This window comes from Micromys minutus (genome assembly GCF_963924665.1).
Source record: "Micromys minutus genome assembly, chromosome: 1".
Classification (NCBI taxonomy): domain Eukaryota; kingdom Metazoa; phylum Chordata; class Mammalia; order Rodentia; family Muridae; genus Micromys; species Micromys minutus.
In genome coordinates this window covers 32995576-33020269 of record NC_137969.1, presented here as the reverse complement: position 1 = coordinate 33020269, position 24694 = coordinate 32995576, and the positions used below count along the sequence as shown (strand labels likewise).

Genomic DNA, 24694 nt, shown 5'->3' with positions numbered 1-24694 from the left:
TGGGGCTCCCTCGGGTTGTCACGTACGTGAACGTCCCGGGTGGGCCCACGAGGCCATGTGCTTGTGGGTCTACCGGTGTGCGCGTGTCCTTCATGGTGCGCGCTCCTCTGTCCTGTCTCTGTTCTGGACTGTGTACGTGTGTGTACGTGTGTTTGTGTCTGCGTGTGCGTGTGCATGCAACAGTGTCTGGGGAAGCAGAACTGGGTGAGCGCACGGCAAGGCGGGAGGCAGGACAGCCTTAGCCCGTTGAGATCCAAAAGTTGCTAGAAAATGTTTCTCTGGATCCCTTTCTCTGCAATAGAGGCGGAACATTGGCCATTGCGCAGACTCGCTGTTCCGCGCGAGTTTATTGCTGAGGTTTCTTGCGGATGCAGGGGTAGTGCTTGGAAAAGGTCCACTGCAAGTTCCTTGGTCTCCGAGGGCACCTTGGCGCCCTGCGGATCCTAGGAAGGTCCTCTGTGGGGTTCGAATTAAACGGGACGAGGGGTAGCAACCCTACCCCCTCCTCTAAGCCTTGTAAATCCAGCATCGACTGCGATGAAGGTTCTGTGGAGCGAAAGGTCTGCATGTCCGTTTTGCTTCAGCAGCCAGATGCGGTTGCTGTAAAGGAGTGGTCCCTTAAATGCGGTTCCTCGTGTTGTGGTGTCCACCAAGCATATACTTACTTTCCTTGCTACGTCATAACTGTAAGTTTGCTACGGGTATGAATCGTGATGTAAATATCTAATATGTGACCTCATCAAATGGTCTTTAGACCCCTGAAGGGGTTGTGATCCACAGGTTGAGAACTGCTGACGTACGGGAACTCTGTTGAACATGGAAGGGGTTACTTATGTCTCAGGTGCCTGTCTTCTGTGGGGAGGTCTCAGGACAGCTCTGCAGATATGGGAAGGGTTCGGGTTTGGTTGCTTTCAGAGATGCCAAGTGTAGCCGGGGGATGTGTTTTTGACCAGTGCTACCCCAGGGCACCATTGGCTTCCTGTGGTGGACCGAATATGTTTTGAAGGGAAAACGTAGCTCGCGCAGACATATTCTTGTACTATGAAACTAGTTTGCCACGGCGACCTTTGGTGGCAAGAACCTGGCAACCGGTTCCGTGTAGTTTTGCCTTTCCGTTGAGTGGAGAGCCTCCCTGGCTCTCCAGAGACTTTACTATCAAGGCTAATTGTCCCAGTCCTTGAGAAACCCGCAGCCACACTAGTTACTCTTCCAAAGTTTGGCTCCTAACAATTAGATGCAATTTAGGTTCCTGAACTGGCTTTGCCAACTGCTTCAGCCTCTCTGTATCCCCATCCCGCCCCCCTTTCAGGGACAAATGAAAGCTCCGGGTCAGGTGAAGACAAGGACAGTCTAGTTCTGTCTAGTTTCCTTTCACCAGAGATGTTATGCAGCATGCGCGTGAGCCGATGTTATTACACTATCTTAATCAACTCCCTTGGGATCTAGCAATTGAAATGGCCCAGCAGCCCCACAGTGCCTCTGCTGTTTCCACTCTGCAGCTTCTGGACCAGTGAGCAAGAAGCTGCATGCAAACAGTACCTCTTTCTCCTAGCTTAGAATAAAGGTGTTTGTGACCAATGAAACGTTACAGTATCTCTCCTTTGGCCCACAGACTATGGCCGGTTCATCTAGTGCACAAATCTTAATTGAGGGACTGTGGCTTGCCTTCTGACAGCTGGGGAGGGCTTCCAGAGGACAAAGGAGAAAGAGCTTGGTACCCTGAACCTAGGATATTGCAGTCTAGCACAAGAGAGTTTATAATCCAAAAGCTGCAAGATGGGCAGAAAAGGTATGTGACACCCTCGGTATTACTAAGGGTTAATTTCGGTGCCAGTTTGAGCTTGGCACTAGGTGGTAGCCTTATCCCTCATTGGTTCCCTGTGAGGTCTAGGTCTTGTATATCACAACCCCATCTGTAGAAAAGGGGGCCGGGGATTAGTGTAACAGTGTTTCTTGCTAATGTGAATATTGAATGCTGCTAGATTCTTACAGGGCTCTGGATACAGTGTTTCTGCTATCAATTCCAAGTAATCAGACACAGACGTAGGAAGGAATATTTAATAAAGGTGCCTTAATAGTACAGGCCCAAGTGATACAGCCTGTTATGGCTACAGTTGAGAATCTTTGGGAGCCCTGAAACCTTCCCAGTGTTCTGGTTTCACCTCTAGGATAATCAGATTAAATTGGTATGGGGTGGACCCAAGTTGTTTTGAAAAACTGCCCATGTTTTGCCTGTAGATGTATAGCATTTTGGTTATTCCCTGCAGTAGGAGGAGGGTGTCATTGTCATTTAAGAGGACATGTGGCTTGCTCAGGGCTGAGCAAGAGTTTGAATGTAGACTGCAGAGCCAAGGCAGGTGTTTCTGCTGAATTCGGGGTACTTTCTTCTTCTTTGACAGTGCCGGCTGTATCATGGTAACTACAGGGAGCTTACTCAGGGAACTGTCAACATGACCGAGGAACCAGAGTGTTTGGAAGATTGTGGGTCTAGAAATGGCTCCTTAACGCTGGTGGCTTTTGAACGTCAGTTTTGAAATTTCATTGGTGACATGTAGCCAGAACAATTGGTTGGTTGTGTTGATCCTCTTTTCTCCAGCTCTGCTACTAAAAATTCTCTTTAGTTCTCAAAGCTCTTTTTTTCCCCTCTCCCTTCTTTTTTGACTACCTTGGCAGCCAGGTTATCAGGAGCAAGGTTGTTTTACAGCTTTCCAAATTGGTTGCCTTTTATTTCCTTTTCTCACCTCATTGTGCTGTTTAGAATCTCAATGCTAAGTCTTGACTAGCACGGTCTCTACCGGGTTGCATATCTTAAAAGGAAGCATTAGGGTCTTATGATTAAGGATGTTTGCTGAAGGATTTACATAGCACATGTGATCACCATCAGGAGGAAGCCTCTTTCTCTCCTGTTTGAGATCCTATCAGCAAAGGGATGTTAGAGTTTGTTTGTGGATTTTTTTGAGAAGACCAGCTGGTTCTCTTCTTAGCTTATTAACTGTTTTTGTGATGGTTTGCCTTGCATTTCCAGACAGGGTCTGGCTTCTACTGTTTCCTTGCCAAAGTCTCTAGAGTTCTGGTATGGAAGTTATTGATTGATATTTGAATGTTATGAACTCTCACATTTCTGGGATAAGCCAACTTTTCACGTTGTAGTAATGATACGGATTGTGAAGGCTATTTCCAAGTGTATTTTGTTTGCAACTATTTGGGTATTTTCCAGAGTCAGCTGTTTTCCCAAACTTGATTCGATTGTGGTCAGGCTTTCTTTTCTCAGTAGGACTTGAATGTATTTGGCTTCATTCAGACTTGTTCTGTGCCCATAACCTGGCTAAACATGCCAGGGAACTTGAGAGGATGTGTGCTTTGTTGCTGTTGAGTTAAATACTCTGTTAGGTCAAATTGTTTGATAATATCACACAAATCATTGGGATCTGTGTTTATTTTCTGATAGATCTGTCGATCTCTCTCTCTCTCTCTCTCTCTCTCACACTCACACACAAAGAGAGAGAGAGAGAGAGAGAGAGAGAGAGAGAGAGAGAGAGAGAGAGTGTTGAATAACAGTGGCTTAACAGAAATGTGTTCTCCAACAGTGCTGAGGAAGGGCACAGGCAGACATCATGGTGTGGGTGTTTGGTTGGTTTGTTGAGACCTCTTTTCATTTGTAAACAGCCCTGTCTCCCAAGTCCATATATGACTATTCCTTTGTGAACATAAATTCCTTGATCTGTCTTCTTATAAACCATAGCAATAGCTTGTATTATTTTAGGTCCCTCTGGGGCATCTCTGGTCAACTTCTCATAGGGTGGTACCCTATACCTATTGTGTAGAGTTTCATTAAATTACCTCTGCCTCTTGGGAGTGACATTGTCCATGAATGAAGGTTACTTCCGTTTACATTCCTTCTAAAAGAAATATATCTTTAAATTTTTCCTCCACAAAATTGTAGGATTTGATATGGTTCTTTCCTTCTTCCCCAGCTTTGGCTGGTCCCTTTCTCTACCCCCTTTTCTCGGCCTCTTCGTCCTGCATAGCCTTTTTCATCTCTGGTACTTTAGTCCTGTATTTTCATCTCATGCTAATTGCCCAATAGTCCTGACTTAAGACTCTGTTCCCTCAATGTGCTTTTATAGGTTTGTGGCCTCCCTAGACAGTCCATGTTAAACACAGCTCTACAGCTTCGAAGCTGTATCCACCTGTGAGAGAGGAAGTATAGTGTTTGTCTTCCTGGACTCTGTATACAGAACTCATAATGATTTCCAGATCTATCCATTTTCCTGACGTTTTGATTTTTCTTTACAAGCTGAATAAGATTCCTTTGAGCATTATTTACATCCTTCTCTTTATCCATTCATCAACTGACGGACACCTAGGCAGATTGCATTCTGTAGCTATTACATCGCAATGCTTTTTAGTTGACGATTAGTTAGCTCTTGGCTGTGTTTAATGAGAAAGTGTGCGTTTACCCACCTATGTGCCATTTGGGCTCTTCTTTCTGTTACGTAGAATCCTCATTCCCAGCATCACGTTACCTAAGGACTGTTTTTTAATATATCTGAGATCCGTGTCAGCTATTGATGGGTTCCTTTAATACTCAGCTTTTTAATATCCTTTTTTGGAAGCTATCTTGACTGCACATTCTAGATTCACTGATTTCCTTTAATGTTTTTGCATTGCTGCACTAACTTCTATACATATATATCTTTTCAAATTTATTATTTTTCTTAAAGATTTATGTTTATTTTTAAAGTTATGTGCATGCATGCGTGTCTACGTCCCGAGGCCAGAGGCATCTAGGACTCTTGCAGTAGAGTTACAGGTGGGTATATATTGCCTAATGTGTGTGCTGAGAACCAAACTCAGGTTCTAACCACTTAGCCAACTTTCTATCCTTGTAGTTAAACATTAAACTGAATGGTTTGTCCTCTGTACATGACATGTCTTTTTTTTTTTTTTTTTTTTGCTCTGAGTGTTTCTACGATTTATTTTCACGCACCTTGGTGTAGTTACAGTCAACTCCCCTATTTCGGCTCCATGGTTTTACACATTTCCCTGCATTTTTGAGACTGTTCTCATCATTATTTCTCCCAGTACCCCTTCTGCACTTCTCCCCTTTAGGGATACCAAGTCAGGTCTCTTGGTTGTTAAAATTCTGTTGTTGTTCTGCAGGCCCATTCCTTTCTTTATATACATTGTCTCATTTATTTGCTTCATTTCGACAGGTTTTCATTGTGATCTTTTTAAGTTCACTTATCTGTCTTTTGAGTAATTGGCCAATAATCATGTCACATATGTGTTTAACCTCAGAAGTCTCCCTTTCCTTCTGTGATTGTTTTCTTTGGCTCTTTATGCCTTTTTCAGGCCTGTGCATTTTGAGTAGGTAGAATTCAAGTGTCATAATAACATTAATGTCCTTGTCTGCTAATACTAACTTCTCAGTCTGTTTTCACTTTGTTTGTTTGTTTGTTTGCTTGCTTGCTTTTCTATTTATGAATTCTGTTTTCTCGCTTGTCTCTTTGGGTGCCTGATAATTTTTGACTGGCTGCCAGCCTGCATCAATTTAACTTTGGATTCTGGGAAATTTTATGGTCTTTGTGGTATTCTGGTGTGCTTTTCCTCTGACATGGAGTCCTGTTATGGGACAGCCGTGGCAGCCTCAGGGCACTGTTTTCTAGATAACTTATGGGCAGTTACTGTGGACCACAGTCCTCAGCCTGTGGACTTTTCCACATAGGTTGCACATCACATATCCTGCATATTAGAGATTTTGCATTAAGATTTTTAACAGTAGCAAAATTACAGCTATGAAGCAGCAATGAAAACAGTTTTGACGTTGGGGGAGGTCACTGCAACATGAAGAACTAACTGTATGGAAGGGTCTAAGCGTTATGGAGGCCGAGAACCACCTTTGTGGTAATCTTTGCAAGGCAATGTTCTGTATTCTAGAGTTGGGAAAAATTGGGGTTCCTGACCTCTAGAAAGCAAGCACTATGCTCGGCTTTGAGTGAGCACAGGGCCTTGTTCTTCTAATCCTTCTTGTGAGGCATGGGGTGTGTGGTGGAAGGGCTGGGGGTCGGGCGAGGGTTCTGTCCTATATTGTTGATGAGAAGGCTCTTTGGTACTCATCCTTTTTAAGGGGTTCCCTGAAGACCTTGAGAGTTGTTCTGTGGTGCCCTGTCTAGGAAACTTCTTGCCTCTCTCAACAGGGATGGTTCACTAGACTCCGTTTGGATCTTTTCTGCAGCCAAAAAGAATCTCTTAAGACAGCAGTGATGGTGGGAGGGAAGGAGACAGGAGGATCACCTTATAACTTACTCTTTTCTCTGAAGTGCAGTCTCGTGGATGTAGTTTGGATGTAGGTATATCATTATTCGCTGGTGCCATTGTGTTGGTGACACTCAGTGTATTTACACAAACAGATTGTGGGACATCACCAGGTGGGAGGACTTTAGCCCCATTCGGGTCTCAGAGCACCTTAGTGCAGACGAACATGCTGACCAAAGCATCCTCCTCCCTGCCCTTCATTTCCTGTCCTCAGTTTCCTGTTGCACTGTTTCTTTTCTTTTCTTCTTTTTAAAGGCTTTGTTTATTTCTTGCATGATTTTAGGTGGGAGGATACATTTCATCTTTGGCTAATACCGTTGTACCAGCAGTGTTAAGATCCTGCAGATGGATGCAGAACTAAGTAAATAAAAATGCTATCATGGGGCTGGAGAGATGGCTCAGCGGTTAAGAACACTGACTGTTCTTCCAGGGGTCCTGAGTTCTGTTCCCAGCAACCACATGGTGGCTCACAACCATCTGTAATGGGTTCCGATGCCCTCTTTTGGTGTGACTGAAGACGGCAACAGTGTACTCACATACATGAAATAAACAAATCTTTTTTGTAAATGCTGTCATGCTGTTCCCCCATCACCTGAGGTCCTTAAATGTAGGAGAGCACATCCCCCAGGATCACTGTCTACTCAGACCTGTGCCTCTCAGCTTTCTCGCAGATCTTTTGCCAGTCCCATATACGACTCTGAAGCTTAATGACTTGAACCATGTGCCCTCCGTAGCTGCCATCCAGAGCGTGAAGCAAGCACCCTTCATCCGAGCTCCTTCAGGGTGCACCCTCACCCCCTGCAGTGCGTTCTATGGCTCTTCTTGCTTCTGTGGACTCAGTTGTGTTTGGGTGGTGGTGAGCATCAGGGATATGTCTGTCCTCTGTCTATGTGCCAGCACAGGTACTATGCACCTCTGTTTTCCCAACAGTTTTAAAAAAACTCCATTCTTCTTACATATAATTCGGTTGTTTCTTGGTTGGGACAGGTGTTTTGTTGCTATTGTTGTTTTCGTTTGGTTTGGTTTTTTGAGGCACTGTTTCTCTGTGTGGCCCTGGCTGTCCCGGAACTCTCTCTGTAGACCAGGCTGGCCGCGAACTCATAGAAATCCACCTGCCCTTGCCTCTGGAGTGCTGGGATCAAGGGTGTGTGCCACCACCACACTGCCCGGCTTTGGGACGGCTTTGGGACGGTTTTTTAATTGTTAGAAAATATAGTATATTGGCCACACTTTTTGGGAGCTGGGGGCTCTGCAGAGAGTAAAGCACTGTCTGCAGCCATGACAGAGTTTCAATTACTTTGTCATACTTTTTAAAGTTTGTAAGAAATTATCAAATTTTTCCCCCAAGGTAGTTGTTACTGAGAACAAAAGATAAACGATACATTTCACTTTCTCTGTAATTTTAAATGGTCCTAGTGAGTGTGCAGTAGCTTTCTCTCTCTCTCTCCTTCTCTCTCTCTCTCTCTCTCTCTCTCTCTGTGTGTGTGTGTGTGTGTGTTTTGACTAATATCCACATGGTTATTGGTAACTGATCATGCATGTACTGTCCAAAGCAAACAGGCTGTTTTTAGAACAGTGAACACTTTAAGAGCCTCACATAGAGGCTCTGAGCTCAGACTCTGCAAAGAGGAACTTAACTTGGTGGATGAGTTAATCTCCTCATCCTAATGCTTATCCTCAAGGTTAAGGAAGAAGCGTGTGCTGTGTGTGTGTGTGTGTTGTGTGTGTCCCAGGCTCATCTTAGGGCCTTCTCTTCTGCAGAACAAGCACCTAGCCCACTGGCCTGAAAATTCAGAACCTCAGTGGTTATTTAGAGATATCTTTGAGGGGGAAACCACATAGTGCATTGGGTTTTAACTTGTCTGCTCTTTGATAATCCTTTATTCTAGAAGAAAAAGCCTTGAGAGTCTGGAAGGGTGTATGGTCACTTTGTTGCTGCAGTGGATGATGTAAGCCTGCTGGCTGCAAGCAGTGTATCATCACCTGCATGTAGTTGCCCAGTGTCTCAGCTCTAAAGCACCCTGGGGGAGATGCGCATACAGGGAGAGGGTGAGCTGCCCTCTGGATTCCAGAAGGCCACCCCCCTGGCTCTCTTCTGGGAACTGGAGTTTGCTTGGTAAAGCTCCTCTTTCAGCTGCGTCAAAAGGCTCACTAGATTTATTATCTCCTGAGAAAGAACTTAAGAAAAAAAATAAAGATTGGAGAGCCAAAGCTCTGACTGTTTCTTCCTTTTATTCTTTCAGTCGGAGGAATTTACCACGTGTCCCCACAGCTTTAAGAAAAAGGACTTTAAAAAGCCCAGAGTCTGTGGAGTGTGCAGACAGACCATTGACGGTCAAGGGATTGCTTGCCGAGGTAAGTTCATGCCCTTAAACCTCTCACCCGTTAGACCCAAGCTAAACAAGACAGTGGTTCCTCTGGGAGTTTCCAGAAGTTAAGTCATGGAATTTCCCCAGCTCCATTCACACCCCCAACCCCCACCCCAAGCCACCTGGTCAGGCCTCCCATGTTTATGCAGATATAGGTTCCTAAGAAAGATTTTCTAGAAAGAGCAGAGCTATTGCCACGGGAGAGTGGATTGCTGTGGGCACTTTGTGCTACCTGTCAGTTTTTTTTTTTTTTTCTTTCACAGCCTACACTTTCACTTTTGAGATCTCCCGCAGTCTACAAATGAAGTGCCTGTTCTTGCGTTACGGCTCTTTCTTATTTATTTATTTATTTATTTACTTATTTATTTACTTATTTATTTATTTATTGTGCATCAATGATTTGCCTGCATCTCTGTCCATGTGTGGGTGTCAGAGCTTCTAGAACTGGAGTTACAGATCGTTGTGGGTGCTGGGAATTGAACCCAGGTCCTTTGGGAGAGTAGCAGCCTGTGCTCCTACCTGAAAAGCCACCTCTCCAGCTCCTAGGTTAGGGCCTACTTGATGCTGGCATCTCTCAGCCTCTTTGTGAAAAGCATTGATCTTGTCTCTAAGCCAAGCCATCAGCTTGGCTTTATAAAAAAAAAAAAAAGATGTATTTATTTACTTTATATCCCAATATTTGCCCCCTTGTCTCCTCCTAGTACCCCCCATCAGGTAGATTTCCCCCCAGTTCCTCCCTCCCCTCTTTTTTTGAATAGGGGAACTCCCTCTAGGTAGCACCCACCCACACTACAAATCAAGTCACTGCAGGACTTGGTGCATCTTTTTTCATGGAGGCTAGACAAGAGCCCAGTTAGGGAAACAGGATCCATAGGCAGGCAGGTTAAGGGACAAACCTGCTCTAGTTGTTGGAGGACCCGAGTAAAGACCAACCTACACATCTGCTCCGTATGTGCAGGGGTCTAGGTCCAGCCCTTGCTTGCTCTTTGGTTGGTGGTTTAGCCCCCAAGGGTCCAGGTTAGTTGACACTGTGGTCTTCCTGTGGAATCCCTGTCCTCTTTGGGGCCTTCATCCCCCCTCCCCCAGTTCTTCTATAAGATTCCCTGAGCTCCATCTAATGTTTGGCTGTACATCTCTGCATCTCTTTTCATTGGCTTCTGATGGAGCCTCTCAGCAGACAGTTACGCTAGGTTCTTGTCTGCAGACATAACGGAGTGTCATTAATAGTTTCAGAGATTGAGATTGCTGTCAATATGGGGCAGTTGTTGGTTTCCTCTGGGTAGAGAACAGGTTCTAGAGGCTGTTCCCAGCCAAGGTCTGTGCCACTGAGTGCTTCTGGACTGTCTGGCCTGTTTGCAAACACAACTGCCCTGCACAGTAACCCAGCCCTCACAAGGGCTGTGTCACAGCGTCAGGCCTTTCTCGTCCATACAGGAGGGTCACATCAGCCCTAGTAATGGCCCTTTCTGTTTGCAGACCAGGGGGCGGGGGTTGTTCTCAGTGTGCCGTCTACCTCTCCAAGCTTGCTCTACAGTGTCTGTGGCAACATGTGTACTGCCCATTCACAAGTGAACACACAAACACATGCAGTCAGATGCACATGAGCACAGGGCATTCTGACGCGCCCACTCTTCACAACAGCCTGTCCCCTGGAGTTGGTAGAGGCCCCCGTACGCCCAGGAACATAGCATGTATAGAAAGCCCCCCAATTTATTTGTATCGCACACCCTGTTCTCATGGAAACACTTGCTGGCAGAAGTTGTCTGTGAGTAAGACACCGTGTCAGCCCAAGGCTCTGAATTTGGTTCCTGGAACTTTTGAAAGTCACAGTGTTTGTTGTCCTCAGAGCTCCACACATGCCCCCATGGCACATTTCAACTCTCCTATAACAATACCAATAAATAGGAGTTAATTAAAAAATAACCAGATCACTAATACCGCCCCTCAAGTCTGAAAATAAGGGAGAAGGTCATCAAGGTCACGCGGGCTTGAGGCTCCCGGCTGTGTTGTCTCCTGAGTCAGCTCTGGCCAGTTACCTGCGGGGTGGAGACAGAGTAATACAGTATTTCATCTGAGTCCGTCCTGAGCTGGGCATCCCTCTGAGTTGCAGCCTCAGCGAAGATTCCTTCCCCACCTAGAACTGGGACCCACGGAGTGATTGCACCAGAGAGCTGGAAAGGGGTTTCAGACCTGCAGCCAGCAACACTCCTGTCGGTTACTTCTCCTAAAAGTCCTTTCTGGAGAGTGCTTTGATGGTGCTCCCATGGGTCTGAAACTCACAAGTGTCCCTTTCCTGTCTGCGAGCACAGACCATTCATAGAGCTCTATCTGGTGGGAGGGGCCTTTAGATGAAAGGGTTTGCTTGCCAACACCTACAGCAGTGACTGGCATACGCCATGCTCATTGTCCCCCAGGAAGTCACACACACACACACACACACACACACACACACACACACACACACATACACAGACACATAGCAAAGGCTGAGTTTATTGAGGAACCAGCCCACACAGCCTTCTTTCCACCTTAATGTGCTGCCCTTAACACCTCATGTAGCTTTTGCTATTTTTACATAAGGAGAATCTACGAGCAAGAGCAGTGAGAATCCCTAAGCAGCATCAGGACTCTAGCTTACAGCCAGTGTATGCTGGTTGGCTGGGAGCCATCGTCCTCTTGCTCTGGGCAATGCTCCTTGAGTTGGCCCTGCCATTTTCTCAGCTTGGTTACCCTCTGTAAAGTGAAAACTCCAGGCTGATCCTGTAGCTTCTGTGAGCTCTGTTGGTGACAGAGGGACCCCAGTGGACATGTCAAAATGGCATGTGGTTGTGTGCATCTGACTGCATGTGCTTGTGTGTTCACATGTGATTAGGCAGGCACTACATATGTAGCTGTGTTTGTACTTATGACCGGTTGCAGATAGGATTCTTTGCTCGGTGTGCGAATGTGCCCATTGTTCTGATGGATGTGTGTGCACATATCTGTGTATGTCTGTACACACAGCAGGTTCACAAGAGATCATCACTCTGGCTCTGGTGCTTGGTAGAGCTGCACCTGTCCTACTGTTCCTGTAATCTGAGGCAGGGCATGCCTGGGAGGTGCTGGAAAGAGAAAAGGGGCCTAGATGGTGCTTAGTGCGGAGGATGTGCTCAGCCGGCTCCTCTGTCATTCACTGGTTAAGAAAGATTTGATGGGGCCTGTCACCTCCAGATAAACATCTGTTTCTCAGGTCCCAGAGAGGCCTGCTGCCTTCACCAGAGTGAAGGTCTGCATAATGGCTCTGTGGCCCAGAGCACGCTGGCATTATTCAACTTTCCTTTGTTATTATTATTATTATTTTGAATTTTCCGATGGGCTATGAGATGTCACAAGTAGACCCTCCCTACCTCTCATAGTGCTGTACTGCCTCATAGATGCCCCACCTCTCTACCATGGATGACAGAGCAGAAAGCACTGTGCTGTGTGTGAGAGGGGGCCCTCCTCACACTGCTTTGTTCTAGGACCAGAACTGAGACATAGATTTGCTGTTGTAGCTCATCTATCCAGGCCGTGGTGGTCTTTCTTCTTCTTCCTCTCTTCCTCTCTTCTTCTTCTTCTTCTTCTTCTTCTTCTTCTTCTTCTTCTTCTTCTTCTTCTTCTTCTTCTTCTTCTTCTTCTTCTTCTTCTTCCTCCTCCTCCTCCTCCTCCTCCTCCTCCTCCTTTTCTTCTCTGTCTCCTTCCCCTCCTCCCCCTCCCCTCCTCTTTTTCTCCTCCTCCTCTTTCCCCCTCCTCCTTCTTCTCCTTCTCTTCTTCTCTTTCTCCTTCCCCTCCTCTTCCCTCCTCCTCCTTCTTCATAGCAACCCAAATAGACTGAGACACCATATTTATGCACACAAGTATAGTAATTCTGTTATTATGCAATTGCTGCTTTTCTTTAATGCCCTGAAATTATCTTCCAGGAATCTTAGGTCTGATCTTTCTCATAACCTCTTTTTTTTTTTTTTTTTTTTGCCTAATTATTATTAAGTTCGGTTGCTGCGGGTACTACTTAGCATGAAGATGTTTCATCCTGTTTCTCAAATGCTGCCCTCTTTCTTGAGGACAATGTTGTGTGTCAGGAAGTAATGGCCTGGCGTTCTGGGTTGCATGTGTGAGCCCAGAATCCTTCATCAGGGCTTTCAGATTTGAAGCACCCTGCAAACGCCACAGGCAGCGGTGCCAGCTGGGTCGTCAATGTCAAGAGCACTGACTGCTGTGTAAAGTGTTACGGCTCAGAGGCTGGCAGACCGGAAATGTGTTAGGGGGATGTCGTAGGTCTTGCGTGGTGTGGGCATGGCAGGCATCACACTTCCAGAGGCAGTGGACTTTCAAACTGTGACAGGGCCCAATGGAAATAGCACAGCCTGCCTCTAAGAGGTCCAGCTTCCCTCATGAGAAAGTAGAGAATCTGGCATCTCTGTGTTGCTAGGTCTGCATCTCTTGATGCCTGGGACCTGGACCTGTTACTCTCAGATGTTGGAGCAGAACAGCCTCTATCTACACTCTGATACCCTGCCCTGCCTGGTGCTTGTTGTAGCCTTCCTAGAGCCTACCTTAGGCTGCAGACCTGGCACGCTCCTCCTAAGTCCGTTTCCCTGCAGTGGCCTTTGGCTGTCCAAACTGGGTTGGCTTTGATAACTGCCTCCCTACCTTTTGATGCTTTTCCTCTCTGTCAGTGGTTCTCACCCTTTCTAATGCTGTGACCCTTTAATACAGTTCTTCATGCGTGGTGACCCCCAACCGTAAAATTATGTCATTGCTACTTTGTAACTGCAGTTTTGCTACTGTTATGATTTGTAATGTAAATATCAGAAATACAGGATAATGGATAAATGGCCCCTGCGGGGGTTGTGACCCAGAGGTTGAGAACCACTGCTCTTTAGCCTGTTCCTGGGGAGCAGGCCTGGGAAGAGACATAAAGCTTCCATTAGAAGGACTGCACTTGTTACTGAGTGGCCTTGAGCCTGGGCCTCCCGTGTGCATCCATCCCTCACTCGGATGTATTACCTACCCTTTGATAGTGCTCCCTCATGGCTGTTTTCTGGACTTGCTTCCTGGTTAGCTCCCCCATCCTTTGGATTTCTGCTCAGGCCTCAGGTTCTCAGAAGCTACCTCGCTGCCCTGATCCTCTCCTCATGTCTGGGTGATCAGTCAGTGAGCAGCTTCAGCATTCTGGTCGGTTTCCACCCAAGCAGGAAGCCCAGGAGGCTGAGGGGGTGGCTTTGCTTTGTGGACCAGGTGCGTTGGTGCTGAGTGTGTCCCTGGCACAGAGCAGGCATGCCGTTCTTTCAGCTCTCCCGTGTGACATATTGGGCAAGCAAGTTGATGCTTGTATGCTATTCTACTTGTGCTGATGGATACGCTTTGGCTATGGTTTGTCCTCCTGTAACCTCCATTGTGAATATTAAGAGGGCGGAAACAGTCTGACCCTGGCATTGAGAAGTGGGGCCTCTGAAAGGTCATTAGGATTTAGAGTCATTAGCATGGATTAAGAACTGGTGTTTATTTATTATTTTTAGAGGGATGCATGTGCATACATGCACACCCTCTTCGTGCATGCACACACATGTGCTCCCACGTGTTGTCCTGCTCCATCTTGGGATATTGCCATTAAGATAGCCATCACCAGATGTGGCCTTTGTACCTCGGAGAGGAACTGGGCCAAAATAGATTTCATTCAGATGGTGGTTTCATTATTAGCCACATAAAATAGGCTGTTAATCACCAAAGCCCTAAAGGGCCTCATGTCTGGTGGGCAGGCATCCAGGACAGGAATGCAGTAGGGTACCTGTGGCATGGAGAAAAGGATGGTTACCCCGGGTGCTGACAGGCTCCGAGCCAAGTTTGCGAAGATGACACGCTGGCTGTTCTTCAGCCTGTCTGCTGTCCAGGCTGAAAGCTCCTGTGTTTCACTCAAGTCATGCGGGTACCCGAAGTCTCTCAGCAGGAACACAGGGACAGTGGACTGATTGAAAATCTAGGTGAAGTTGGCAGATAAATGCCTGGCTCATCCATCTGCACCTTTCTTGCAAATCCACATGGAGTAGGTAACGCTGAACTTTTCCGCAGAGCAATTAGGGTGACTCCCTCCGACAACCCTAGCCCAGACTTCCAGTTTCCTGTATTTTCTTCCTTAAAATGTTCCCATGATGACCCTGTCTGTCTCAGCACACCCCCTCCTCCACCATCAGTCTGTCTGCATTCTGAGAGATGGTGCTATGACAGAACCTTTCAGAAGAACAAGGGAGCAGAGGTGCATGGGGAGCTTCTGGCTCTGTTATGTATTTGGTGCAGAGCCCTGTGCCTTCCCTGATCCTCCCGTACTTAGTTCTCAATTCTTGATTTTGACTGAAATGTCCCATTTTCCAAAAAGAAATCCCGGGCTTCTTCCTGCTGTTTCTCAAAGGTCTTGGTGGTTAGGCTGTGAGGTTTCTGTGGGCCAGGGACATTTGGGTCTTGTTGGTCAATTTTGCAGGCAGATTCTGATTTTTAAATGTTTTATGTAGCCTGGATGATAGGAACACAAGTTCTCGTTCCATAGCAGCTATGATCTGGTCACCTTTAGAGCCTGTGGGATGGCTGATTTCCATAGTGTTGCTGGACAGTGCTGCTCCCAGGGTGCACTGGGAACAGCTGAAGGACCAGCTTCTCAGACAGCATCCCTGCAGAAGGTGTTGGAGAACATGCAAAGCACAAGGTGGTTCACTCGCAGGCTCATTTGTAACTTGGTAATATCTGTAGAGTGTTATATACAAAAGACTCTTGGTAACCTTGTCAGCCTGCAGCCTGGATTCCCAAGGCCAAGGCGTAGCAAAGTCAAGCCTTGTGGAGACAGATGGCTGGCATCGAACCATGGCAGTTGGGGAGTCTGGATTCTTAAACCTGACTCTGCAAATCCTCCTGTCACTAGGGAGTTGAGGTATGCTGTTGACCCTTCTGTAGAGCTCAGTGTGCGGCCAGCCATGGCAGGAAGTGAGCGAAGTTCTCTGAGAGAAGCCTGCAGTGCAGAAGGTCCTGCATCTGGCACACGAAGCTTCAGAGCATTCCACTTCAGCAACTGTTTATTTAATGCAAACTCCACCTATTGCCTTAAATGTCTGCCACGTTTCTGTGTATGGCCTCTCAACTTCTTTTTGCTTGTTTAAAAACAAGATGGCCTTTTCCCCTTCTTTGATTTCTCAGACTTCATTATGTTAGGAATGCAAAAACATTTGCTACTTTCTAATGGCTTTGTCCTCTAAACAAGTCAGTGTTTCTTACCTTTTCATTTCACATATTGCAAATTTTCATTCACTTGCTTTATCCTCTCCTTCTGTTTGTGGTATTTACAGCATGCGAACGTTGCCAAGGTTGTAGACTTACCTAGTGCCTACCTACCCTCTCACAGTGAGTAGTCTTTGACATACACTCTACAACATCTTGTGCTCGTTTCTGCCTCTTCCTTTGGCACATCTGAAATTCATGTAGTTAGTCTTGTTGTGTTTTTTTTCTTTTTTCTTTTTTTTATGGACTAAAGAGTTTGCTCATTTTTGATCCTCTACCCTTTGAGGCAACCTGTGATGTCTCTCATGTGTCAACTTCTTAGGGATGGATTCGTCCCTTATGTTTGTTTCATATTATACAAAGAGCTTTTTGTCTTCTAGTGTTGGCTACATGTTAGATCTTTAGCAAGTATAATTTTAAAATAACTACCTCATTTTTTTAACATGTAGGTCTGCCAGCCTGCCTGCCCCCTATCTGTCTGTCTGTCTGTCTGTCTATCTATCTATCTATCTATCTGTCTATCTATCTATCTATCCATCCATCCATCCATCTTTTTCTTATAGTTCAGGTAATTCTTCTTTTCATATCAAAAAGGTTTAGTACATAGGAGAGTTGGTGGCAGCAGATAGTGACAAGGTCCTTCTTGAGGTGGGGGACAGCAGCTCCTCATTTGGTACAGTTTCTGATAGATGTTTGCATTATTGATTTAGTGACCTGGATCCCAGTCATCGAGCCAGGAACATAAGAGCCTTTGCCCACTTGCTAACTGTACTTTTAAAACACTCTTACCTGAGAATATGTGCTGGCCTTGAACTCACTTGGTAGAGCCAGATGGATTCAAGTATGTGATTCTCCTGCCTCAAATCTCCTGGGTGCTAAGATTAAGAGCATAGGCCACCATGTCTGACTGATGCTTCTATTTTCTATTTGTAAAATAGAACAAGAACATGAGGACATGTGGTTACCAAGGGAGCCAGTGGGACAAGGTGTGTAAAGAAGGTACTATTCATGGCAGCCAGACATCCAGGGCCCAGTTAGCCAATGTGGCGTGAGTTTTCTCCTAGACCCGGAGGTACAGGGGCTGATGGCCTAGAGCACAGGAATGTGCCTGGGTTCCCACTGTGCTGACTTTATTAGCTTTCTCTTGATAGAATCTAGCTTCATTCTCAGTAGGTAGCAACCAAAAAGGAGCCCTTTCCTTGTGTGTCTTTTGCGTGAGAGTAGGGGACTTGATAGAACTGGGTAGGTTGGTTCATTTGCCTTTCTCTATATCAGAAGTGGATCTCTTCCCTACTCTAAAAGCCTCAGTCAACAAAGTGAATGTGATTGTCACATTAGGTTGTCATTGTTCATGTAAGCCAAAATGCGTTTACTGTCACCCTGGGTTTCAGGTCACTTAGAAGACTATAAAGATCCCTGTAAATATGGCCAGTCCTAATCACCATCTAATATGGTAGAAATGGAAGCTGATGATACCCAAAATAAACCGCTTAAAAGGGACAGTAACACAAGGTAATATAAATATTTTTAGTGAAAAACGACTTTCCTCAAAACTCTCATTCACAAGGAACAAAGAGCACCAGGCAGAGCAGGAATGCAGCCCTGTGCCAGTACACGGAGGGTAAGCTTGCTGACAGACAGCCTTTCAGATTGCCCTGGACTCTTGGATTTTATATCAAAACTCAAAAAAAATTTTTTTAAAGATTAGTCTCTGTGGAGTCTGAAACAGGATCTCTTTGGCTGCTCTTGTGTATTGGGTGGATCTTTTGAATCTGCATGGTCACAGTGCCCTGGTCTGTTCCTGGTCCTGGTCCGTTAACTTACAGACTTCCTAGTCTTGAGGCATCTGTTTTAAAATTCCAAAGAAACATCTGTACTTGTTAGTAGTATCTGTTGATTTTATCTTGTTGTGGAGCTCCTGGCTTTGGTTGTAGATCCTCTAAAGCGAGAATTTCCACTTGAAATCTGAAGTTTTGACATTGGTGTGACAGGTTCATTTTGATTAATGTTGAGAAACTGGCAGGCAGCCCTTTCTGAATAATCATATTTTGCTTGCCAAGGTTTGTTCAAATAAAAATGGTAATACTGAGTAAGTGGCTAGTTTAGCTGATAACTCACAGCTGCACCCGTCCTGTTGCTAGCTGGTTCCATCCTCACATGGTCCCATTCACATATGGTCCTGTTCCCACAGCAGTTAAGAAAAACCAGCTCTCTTAACTGCTGATCTGTCTCGCCAGCCCTCATTAGGGTCTTCTTCAGTGAAGTTGGCTTTTTACCTCAAGTGTCTACTAGAATAAAATAGAGTGGTAACTAGTATAATTTAGTCTTGATCCCTAAATACCTGCAGCAGTGTTTCCACTGTATTACCTCAAAAGAAAGGAGAAGAGTGAAAAATATTTTGGCCTCATCAACCCATTATGAAGTCTTGACCTGGAGATCTATAGATCCCCCTGACAGCTACCAGCCTAGCCCAGGTCAGATCTAACTCTGTCTAAGGTTGACCTTTCAGTGCCTCACACAAGGATAAAGTGAGGGGGGAAGCTAGACTTAATATGATTCTGCCAGCAAGGAGGAATTGGGAGGGGAGGGTTGTGGTAAATATTATTTGGAGGTTTCTACCCCACTTTTGATCACTTAGTTCCCATAAAAAAAGACACAAGACTTTTATATGTATAATAAGCCTTAAAGCATTAGAGCTGGATAGATATCAACCCTCTAGTTTGTCTGCTTCCCTGTCAGTAACCCTGAGATATCTTTTGCCGTGTTCTACCTGGGCCACTCTTACTCCAACAGGCCAGCCCTCACGGCCAAGTGCTCACAATCCACCTACCCTGTGGTTCTTCTTTCTCTTCCTTTCCTCCTCCTTTCCCAGAGCCGGGGGGGGGGGGGGGGGGACGAAGCCCCACCCACCTCTCTTCTGCCTAGCTACTGGCTGTAGGCACTTTATACAACCAGTAGTTTTAAATCAAGGAGCGAGGTTTACACCACAAAAGGTAGTATGTGAGAATTTTTTAGTCTTGATGCAACTAGACCTTGGGTTACAGAGTATAACATAACACATAGCAACAGACCAGACCTCAGCCTGTGAGGGTTCAACAGGCAGGACACACTGGCCAGCACAGGAGTAGGCAGGTTTCCGAAGCATCTCAGAACATGTGCGTGGATGGTCCCAGTTCTGGGGATACTGAATGGCCATGGGTGTAGTAGGCAGACCTGAGGCCAGCTGGACAGACGAGAAAGCACCCAGCTGCTACACATCGAGAGCTCAGGGCACCATGGGTCCAAGGACCTCTGGGGATTTTGTGGTGAGTGAGAACTGGGAGACTTGAAAGTATACCCCTGAGTCCCATGAGCCTGGTGTTGAGAGGAAGGTCATGGGCAGGGAGGAAGGAAGCTGTTCTGTTAAATGGCACGTACTGGAACTCTGAGCAGCTGATGGTAGCATCAGCAGATGCTGCTGTGTCCTCTTTCTTGCCATTTTTTTAACAGGAAGAAGCTGAGTCCAGAGTGTTAAGAGACTTTGCCCTTTAGTCTGGGGGATACAGAGTGATTTCAGCAGAAAGAAGTTGGTCAGAACTTGCTCAGAGGGGCAGAAGTGGATGAGGAACATCTTGTTTTCTTCTTCCTCCCCCTCTCCCTCCCCCTCCCCCTCTCCCCCTCCTCCTCCTCTTTGAATGAGAAAAATGTACAGGCTGATAAGAGAATCTGCAAACCAAGATGTTTCCAAATCTAAAATTTGGATGTGCAGGATAGCTCGGATTTTGGAGCACTTCAAACTTTGGACTGTTGGAAGCAAATAGTAAGCCAGCAAAGTCTGTGAAAGTGTTCCCAAATCTGAAACCTCCTGGTCTTAAGAATTTTGGAGAAGGTGCACCCTGCCTATACTTACTTACCTTTTAGGATGAGCAGGATTCTTGCCCTTAAGTGATGGTGATAAAGTCCTGGCAGATTTGCAGTGAGTGTATTGATAAAGTATAAATTTATACCATATGGATTTTAATGCACCAATAATGGCCTGAGAGGCAGAATCTCAGTCTGAGGGGACACCAGGTGATTTTTTTTTCCCTTTGGCAAATGAAGCAAGAGCTGGTGACTTAAACATCTGTAATCTCAGCACTTGAGAGGCTGAGGCAGGAGGTTTGCCATAAGTTTGGGCTAGGCTGAGCTACAAAGTGAGGCTTTGTCCCAAGAACAACAGCAACAGAGTTTTTCCCTTTTCTTCTGTCTTTTAAAAAAAATTTGAAGTGATCAACTAATTTAAGACTTAGTGTGTCTCATGCATATGGAGGTCAAGAACAGGTCAGAACTGGACCTGGAGTTACAAGCAGCTGTGAGCCACCATGTGGGTGCTGGGAATTGAACCGGGTCTTCTGGAAGATCACCAGTGCTCTTAACCACAGAGCCATCTCTACAACCCTATCCATTTACTCATAGTAGATCCGGACCACCTGCTTGATAGACAGCTGTGAAGCATTTATGAAAGTCCGGAGAGTAATTGGGGTGCATGAAATCAATGTGCAAAACTGTCAGAGAATAAAAATTGTGATTAAAAAATTATTTAGATCAAATAAATTTAGATAAAAGTATGGTAGCTTCTAGGCAGGTGCGTGGGATCGGCCAAGAAGGGAAAAACCACTGAGGACATTTTTCCTTTGGGAGCCTGTATGTTTGTTGGTGAGGAGCTCTAGTGTTTGGGGCGAGAGGCTTCCCACTTGCTGGTGCTTATAAAAAGCTGAAGGCTATTAGGTGCAAGCTCCTTGCTGTGTGCCATCCTGCTGGCCATTGGTTTGCCCCAGCCACAAGGTCATGTCTAGTTCACAGTTGATGTATGAATGAGTCCTCAGGTTCCATCCACAGACTCTGACCTCCCCTTGGTAAAAGGAGCAAAAAGAGAGAAAGTGATGAGTTTTAGGAATAACCGTGCAATCCGTGCTAGAGGTACAATAGTGAGGTCCCTACTGTGGGCTCCTAATAGTGTTGCCCTCCGAGGCAGAATCTGATGGTGTACTGCAAAGACACCTCCAGCTTGCAGCCTGTCCCGAGAAATGGGTGTTAACACGATCCTGACATGACAAGCTTTGGAGTCAGAGGCACCAAGGGTGGGCTTCAGAGGCAAGCATAGGATAATCAGAGCGGAACCAGGCTGGGGAGGGCAGGGTTCGGATAGGGAGCTGTCAGCGTGGGTCCGCTGGGGACCTGGTGTTGATCCTCAGGAGGCTGAGCTTTCCCTGTAGATGATGGGACACTGAATCATTTTCTATGGTAGTCATAGGCAGCAAGCATGTGACAGCAGAACCAGGGGCAGAGACAGCTGGGTTTCACTGTGCTGTGAGCATGCTGTTAGTGTCTTGGAAACACAGTAAGTGTTCTGCTCCTTTTCCCTGCTTCTTGGATTGGGAATGTGAGGTTTAGGGGGCCAAGCAGTTCCCACTCAGCGTCTCCTCAGAGGCTATCTGTCATCTGAAGGCCTGGCTGAGGTTGGAGTCTGCTGTCACTGAGATATCACGTCCACGGAGTTGGCAGACTGCGCTGCGCGTTGGCCGGTGACTTCCGTTTCTTTCCAAATTGGCAGCTCTGCAGGGTTGCTGAAGTGGCCCTGTAGAGTGCCCGAAGCCATCTTATTCTTGGCCCCCAGAAGCCACACAGTATCCCCTCTAACATGCAGACAGTAGTGATTCATTGTACATGGAGTTAGAATTACTAAGGTCAGCACAAAGGCATCTGCTGCTTCTGGGGTGTGCTTTCCCCTCCTAGTTTAGTGTTTTCTGCTGTTTCTGCTTTCTTCTCCTTGGGCTGGCCTCCTGTCTTTTATTTATTTATTTTTTTATTTTCTTAAGACTTATTTATTTTTATATGCATTGGTGTTTAGCCTATATGTCTTATATGTCTGTGTGATGGCACCAGATCCCCTGGAACTAGACAGTTTGAGGTGGGGCTTGAACCCTGGTCCATTTGAAGAGCAGCTCCGAACCACTGAGCCATCTTTTCAGCTCCTTGTCTGGGTTTCTTAACTTTCACGGAAGCTCTGTTCTTATCAAGAGAAAAATCTTCCTTGATTTTGAAATCCCTGGTCACCTTTATGTGTTGTGGTGATTAGACGATGAAGAATAATTATTTGTGACATGTATTCTAGCAAATCTCAAAAGCTTGGACAGATAATTGGAAACTAGATCACACACAGTTAAAAACCGAAGTAGGTTGTTAACTCCCGGGGTTCACAAATTCCTAGGTCCTGGGCAGATTTATCTCTCAGCCATGCTTCACCCTCTGTGAACCTTTTTGGTTAAGTATTGTCCAGAAGGTAGATGGCCCAACAGAGTGGAAACTTTGCTGAGTTCCTGTGCTCTAAGCACCAAGCTGAGATTTGGTCCCCTGTCTATGGCATCTGAGGCCTTGTTGTCTGGGCTCTGCACACTTAGCTCAGGCCATCACTTTGTAGTTTGGAAGCAGGGGCCCATGAAGGATTCCATTTGACATTGATAGTTCTGTGAGTGGGAACAGAGGTCCAGAGAGGTCCTAGAATTTGCCTTGGGGAGCCCTGCTGAAGGGGTAAAGCTCAGACAGGAAGTCTCAAGACAGGTGTCTTGGGGAGCCCGGCTGGAGGGGCGCACAGGAAGTCTCAGGCAGGTTCCTTGGGAAAGGCATTGAGCCTCTGTGGCATTCCCAGGGTGGTTGTGGCGGCTCGACGTGTGCAGTTTCTTCATGTCCCACTGTCCTCATGCTGCCCTCTCTGAGGCGAATGGCCTTGTCGCTGAGCTGTGCCATGCTGCTGCTACTAGCCTTTTATTCCTTGAGGCCCAGCTGCGGCCTGCCTCCGGGCCAGAGGGGAGGGCCTGTGAAATCCACATTGGTTCCAGCACCCTGTCTGCATTGTCAGGGCCTCCCATGACACAGGATCCGCTCTGCTCGCATAATGGCCTCCGCTGAAGGACTCTTCTGTAGGAATTTAGACATGAATTTATTCTGACAGTGTCTGCTTGGGTCTCCCGGAAGTGGAAACCTGCAGAGACCAAATGAACTCGTGAATTTCCCGCCCCTGGGAGGGCTCTGATCAAATGCTAGGGGCTTTGTTCCTTCTCTTCCTCCTTCTCTTCTTTCCCCAGGGACCAGTTGTAACTTCTAGGCATGTGTGAAGGACTTTTTGTTCCCAAGGTCCTGCCTTTCTTCTTAAGCTTTCCAACTTGACTGACCGAGCCTTTTCAAAATACCAGTCTACTTATGAGACTCCACTCCTGATATATTTCTATCTGGGTTGTCTGAGCTTTTGTTGTTATAATTGGGTTTCTCCTCCTCCTCTTCCCCACCTCTCCTAGGAATTGAATCCAAGTTCTGACACATGCTGAACGCATGCGCACGCACCCACCCAGCTATACCTCGGTTCTTAGGTGTCACTTTTGTCTCAGTTTCCATTCTCTGTGCACAGCAACTTCTTGTCAGGGAGAAAGCTCCCAGAGCCTTCCTTTCTCAAGGACGGAGACCTGGCAGGTGTCACCCGAGATGGTTTGACTAACAGACATCCTTCCTCTTTCTTCCAGCCTGCAAGTATTCCTGCCACAAGAAATGTGAAGCCCAGGTAAGAATTCTGCCGCTTCCCATGGGACTTCTTTGAGCTGGCTTTTGCTGACTGATAGGCAGAGGGGGAGGGGAACCCTCTGGACTGAAGCCTCCGAAAGGAGGCCCTGCGAGCAGAGACTAGTGGATACCACCATCAAGTGCAGAATTTAACCTTCATCTCAAGATGAAACCGACAAAGCTTTGGACTTCATGTTTTTTAATTACAGAAAATCATTCTGAAGGATTTGATTTCAGATAAGACCCCAGTCATCCTTTCCTGGTCCTGCCAACAGTTTCTTTTCAGTGAGGAGTGAGCCCTACTCTCTCCGAGTGTTGGCATCTGTTCTCGGGACAAAGGCATAGGAGCAGAGTCAGGGTCTATGCTCAGCCTAGAGGAGTGTGCTGGCTCCCTTAGACAGTGGTTAGTTGTTTACTGTGGTTGGGGAAAATCTGGGCAACCGGGAGTAGGGCTGGATCATTAGGTCTACTGTGAGTGCTCCCAGAGTGATCTGTGGGTGGGGTAGTCCCCTAATGGCTGTGGACTGGATTCTTTGCCTGTGGTGAGCAGGAAAGTGAGGGGCTTTAGAAACACAGATGGCGAAGATGTAGCTGACAGTGGTTTTCCTTCTCCGTATGCGCAGCTCTGGATTTCCTAGCTTTGAGATTGGTCTTCAGTGTGACTAGAGTCTTTCAAAACCTTTCTGACGGTCAAGCTGTCGAGGGTCTTGGTGAGATGTCCCTCTGGCTGTTGAACTAGGGAGATGGGATTCTGCTGATGCTGTAGAGATTGTGGGTCAGGCTGTCTTCAGTCTCTAAACTGGGGATTGTGCTGGAACATGTCAGGATACCATGAACTTCATGGCTTCACATGTATATTTTCCATGTTGGACTAGAAAGGGAAGATTTCCTCAAAACCACATACACTAGTTATACATACAAACATACACATGTACACACGAATACACTCATTTTGTTCTTATATATTTGCATGTGTGCTCACAGTTGTCTATGTACCCCAGCACACACAGGCACACATATTCACATATACACAATCACCCACACAGATGGAAAACAAATGGTTTTAGCCTTGTTTCCCCACTCCCAGAGATAAATGACTTTTCCTTTTTAGTGCTTTTCTGGACAGCTTTAGAACCTGCCAAGAGCAGAGAGGA

The 24694-nt window shown here is 46.3% G+C and overlaps 1 protein-coding gene across 1 annotated transcript in view; it reads left to right on the top strand.

Annotated features, from left to right (window-relative positions):
* The first annotated feature begins 8570 nt into the window (after positions 1–8570).
* Positions 8571–24694, top strand: part of TNS3 (tensin 3) — a 176091-nt gene continuing 159967 nt past the window's right edge. The window contains exons 1-2 of the mRNA XM_080940492.1: positions 8571–8673; positions 23504–23541. The gene's annotated coding sequence lies outside the window, so the exon portion shown is untranslated. The remainder of the gene's footprint in view (positions 8674–23503; positions 23542–24694) is intronic.